Below are 5,118 nucleotides of genomic sequence, written 5' to 3' on the forward strand. Positions count from 1 at the left end.
CGCAAGGTAATTTTGGAGGGGGTTGTGAGATGATTTATGAGATATGAGAAAAAAAAACATATTTCAACTATACAAATTCCTGATTTTTCCTCAAATTTTTGCTTTTTTTTGTGAAATACTAAATATTATAGCCTGTAGGCCTCCTGATAATTAATCAAATGAAACAATGTGAATATGGAAAATTATTTTTTGGGTGAACTGTTCACCTCTCTGCATATGTGGCCTGTGATGGGGAGTTGAGAGAAGGTATCGTTTCATTTTAAGGGGTCACAAGGCAAAAAGGTTGAGAACTGCTGCTCTAATGTTCTGTTTATCAGATGTGATGATTACATGTGGTCATGTGACAGACTTGTACATATCTTTTTCCAATTCAAAGACTTACCTATAGTTAGTGCATAATGTCGATTATCAATACCTTTACATTTCATACATACACATATCCACAAACACAAATGTGTGACCAAGTCAACTTTGCTCGAGTCCCAAGTCAGTCTCAAGTCTTGAGGCACAAGTCTCAAGTCAACTCCCTAGTCTAAATGTAGATTACTAAATCAAGTCCAAGTCAAGTCCATTTCATTAATGTCAAGTCTCAAGTCTAAATGTAGAACACCAAGTCAAGTCAGAACAAATCAAGAGTCCAGTATCAATTTCATTATGAGTTTGATTTCTACAATCAGTTTCAACTTCAATAAATCCAGTCATTCCATACAAATTCAGAAAACAGTCATCTGGTGGAACAAATCTCATCACTTTCAGTCGTCATTTACACAAACACAAGATCTTTTGTCAAGACTTTAGAAACCTTTTCAAGTCACCAAAGTAGTCAAAGTCAAGTCCCAAGTCACCAGAACCCAAGTCAAGTCTCAAGTCTTCTCTTTATGTATCAACTCAAGTCTCAAGCAATTATAATTATGATAAGATTCTGAATCAAATCCAAAGCCATGTGACTCGAGTCCCCAGCTCTGTCAAATATTCTTTTTTTTTTTTTTTTTTTTTTTTTTACAATTCATATACATCTATATACAATTACCATGCCAAAAGACACAAGCCCAGTCCATGTGCAAACACTGGATCGCAGCCCAGTTGAAGTTCTCCATTACGTCCCTGTGAGTTTTCTGTCTGTAATGTATATTCCTCTCTCTGTAACAGCAGCTTCTGTCTATGTAGGCTGGCACCAGTCTGGCTGCAGGCAGATACTGTATGTAGGAGGTGTCGACAACACTGTGGGTTTGGGAGGAACCTTCCTGGCGGTGTGTTCTGCTCTGTGAGAGACGGCAACCCCAAGCTGGAGCCTGAGGGGAGTGGGTGGAAAGCTTCTGAGTGTCATGAATTGAGGATATGGAAGGGTCCTGCCTCTGAAATAATGTCTGAGAGAGGGGATGGGGATGGGGAATGTACGGAAGAGGATTAGGGCCACATGTGAAAAATGTATTTGAGTTCTGGGTTTAAAGTCAGAATTCTGAGATTTAAATCAGAATTCTGAGAATAAAGTCCGAATTCTGAGTTTAATGTCAGAATTCTGAGTTTAATGTCAGAATTCTGACTTTAAACTCAGAACTCAAATAAATTTTTCACATGTGGCCCTAATCCTCTTCCGTAGGAATGACAGCAGCCAGGGTGTAAATCTGATGGAGGGTTGGATGAGCCATGAATTTGACGGTTTATGTGGTTTAAGCTGTTTATTTATGTTGCTATTTTGCTTGTTGTTGTTGATATTCTTGTGATGGTGTGATGTGTGATTGTATTCTGACCTGGCATGGCAAGAAATCAATAAACATTTGGTAGTGCTGAAAGATATTTACAAAAAAATGGAATTGCGATTATTTGACAGAATATTGCAATTGCGATTAAAACTGCGATTCATATCATCACAAGTTTTTCTTGTCATACATTTTTTAGAACTTTAAAATTCTTTAAAGAAAAGTACGGAAGAGGATTAGGGCCACGTGAAAAATATATTTGGATTCTGAGAAAAACGTCAGAATTCTGAGATTACAGTCAGAATTCTGACTTTGGAAAATGCTTTGGAAAATGCTGAAGTTCATATTGCAATTTCAAACTTGATCACAAAAAAAATGAATCAAGGATATCAGCAGTAATTCAGGGCTGGCAGGAGGGAGGGGCAGCCATGTTTGGAGTGTGTGTTAAGGTCAGAAACCTCAGCGGTGGGAGGTACTGTGCTGTGTGAGGACTGTCTGCAGCGTTCAGGTTCAGGAGAGTGTGGTACAAACTGCCACTTCCTGAAGCCACCGCCCATCATGGGTAGATGGAATCATTTTGTGTCATCAGAAAATTTACCGGCTTAACGGCTGACTTACCAATGAACCCCTTACTGTCAAAATCGCATTAGTGACGTATAGTGAGATCTTTTGCAGGGGAGGCTAAGTGATACAGGACCTTGATGAAGAGTTATCTGTCCTCTGGAACACAGAAGGTCTTATACAACGGTAGTCTATCAAATTGTAGTAGTTTAGCATGTGGTTTACCTCAAGGAAGTTGTCTGGGACCACTTCTGTTTTCAATTTTTATTAATGAGTTGCCCTCTGCAAAAATGCAGGTATAACAATATACACTAACGATTCCACAGTATATTATGCGGCAACCACATACCATGAATTAAATCAAGTTTTGTCTAGCTAGTTGAATATAGTATATGATTGGATCAAAACAAATCAAGGGCTTGGAGCCAAAGGGGCGTAAGTGCGTTATAGTAGATTTTACAGGAGAGCCAAAACAAATTTTGATACTAACTACATTTTGATACTACTACTACTATACTATACTATAAAAACAATACTGCTACAGTTTAAGTTGAATTATATTTGTTAACTTTTTTTTTTAAATGGCAAAAGAGTGAAATATGTTTGCCTTTTTGGCACAAACATTGTCCCAATACAGCCATGCAGAATATGGGCGTATGTAAGTGAACAATTGTAAAACACATTCATTTTATTACAAATCTAGCAATTACACTTCAATCAACACTGAAATATAAAACAAGATCAGAATGAATATCTTTATCTTGAAGTAATGCTCAGCAACTTTCACCAAGGCCTTTAAAATTGTAGGCTACATGGAACATATAAAATTGATTGATACATTTTTTCTGCTAAAAACTTTTAATAAACCTTTTTAATAAACCTCACTAGACATAAGAAATACTTTTGATTCTAAACTACTACTTTTTTTTTCTTTTGCTAGTATAATACATTTTTGTACGTGTCCCAGGACACATCACTTATTGACGTGTCCTGGGACACATTCAAAGACCTGTAAAACTCCTCATAACACTGAGGGAGAACTTCAGCTACCAGCAGTCTGACTACCAGAGCTCATCTTGACCAGTTCACACTCCTAACATTATAAAATAGCATTTTGAATCTATTGGCCTTAGTATTTCATGGGAATATTAACATATTTACATTCATCTAATACTGACCTAGAATATTAATTAGGATATGAATAGGATACTAAAAATGATGTGATCATGCTTTCATGCTAGCATTACTTACGTCAGCATGCATGTTGAGTTGACCTAAGTGCTGCTAGAATCCTCTACCCACAATGCTTGTTCAGTGTCAAAAGTGGGGTTTTACTTGGTGTCAAAAGGGCGTAAGTGCAGTTTCGCCCTTTTGGCAGCAAACAAAACCCTACTTTTACTGTTACGGCTTTCAGTTTTTGTTTAATTAAAGATTATGGGTCATGATTTCAGTTGTGTCCTTTTGGCACTGAAAAGATCTCACTGAGACCTTTCAATTGATATACAATACTCATATTCGCCCAAAATCGCACTTACTGGCTCCAAGCCCTTGAGATAAATGAACCTTAAATATATCCAAAACTAAAAGTATTGTCTTTGGGTCACGACATAAATTGGCTTCTAAGCCTAAACTGGAGCTATCCATATCTGGTGAACCCATACAACAGGTGGACAAAGCTAAATTGCCGGGCCTAGTCCTTGATAGTCACCTATCACGGACTGAGCACATTAATACAGTTGTTAGAAAAATGGGCCGAGGCATTGCAGTCACAAGAAAGTGTCCTCCACCTGGACTATTGTTCAACAGTATGGTCGTCTCCATCCAAAACAAATCTCGCAAAATTACAAGTTGTACAAAACAGGGCTGCTAGACTTGTTCTGGGCTGCTCTATTAGAACTAGCACCGAAAAGTTTCAGTCCAGCCTCTCACGGCTCACCATTGAGCAAAGGATTTCCTTAAGCATGGCCACATTTTTCAGCTGCATCATTAACTCAAAGATACCAACATTTGTATTCAACCAAAGAGTTTACTGCAATAACATACATAACCACCAGATTTGCCGGTAACGGTCATGTTGTGGTACCCAGTCTAAGGACTAACTCGTTGAAAAAAACTGAGCCATAACAATACTGGAATAATTTACCTTTTAATATCCGCCTAATAAAAAGTAAATCATCCTTCAAAAAGATTATGCAGAGGCATTTATTGGCATGCAGATAACAGACTGAATAGTACCAATTTTCAATATTCGTGTTCCACTTCATATGGGTTGTATAATTCTCATTCTTTTTAAATATCTATATATTGATTTTTAATTAGTATTCTACCTAAGTGTACATTCAGTGTTGACTGGCTTTGAATTGTATATGAATGTATTTTTTTTATTATTATTATTTCATATCAATGTAAGCTTGCATTTTTTTATATTAATGTATATTGATGTAATTTAGTGTATATTAATGTAATTTAATGTTTATCATGTAATGTGTTATGTATAGTATGTCAGGTGTGGACCCCAGGAAGATTAGCTGATTGCTATGGCAGCAGCTAATGGGGATCCTTTAAATAAACAAATAAACAAATAAACAGCAGTATTCCAGAACTATTTGGCCTGCAACTACTTATGCACTTAGAAAAGTAAGTATATAGCAAAATAATACACTTACCTACATAGGAGTCAAGGTATACTTTATTTGTATAGCACATTTCATTCATAGGAAAACTCAATGTGCTTTACACGCAAAAACAATGAAAAATAGCAAAAACATTTTAAAATAGTAAAAATAACCCTAACCCAAATATATATAAAATGTGATAAGAAATTCACATATACTTAAAATATGTATATTCACACATA

Source organism: Centroberyx affinis, unplaced genomic scaffold, assembly GCF_046629955.1.
Source record: "Centroberyx affinis isolate AG114_WGS23_722 - 3 ecotype Tasmania unplaced genomic scaffold, CSIRO-AGI_Caff_v1 ptg000792l_1, whole genome shotgun sequence".
NCBI classification, from domain to species: Eukaryota; Metazoa; Chordata; class Actinopteri; order Beryciformes; family Berycidae; genus Centroberyx; species Centroberyx affinis.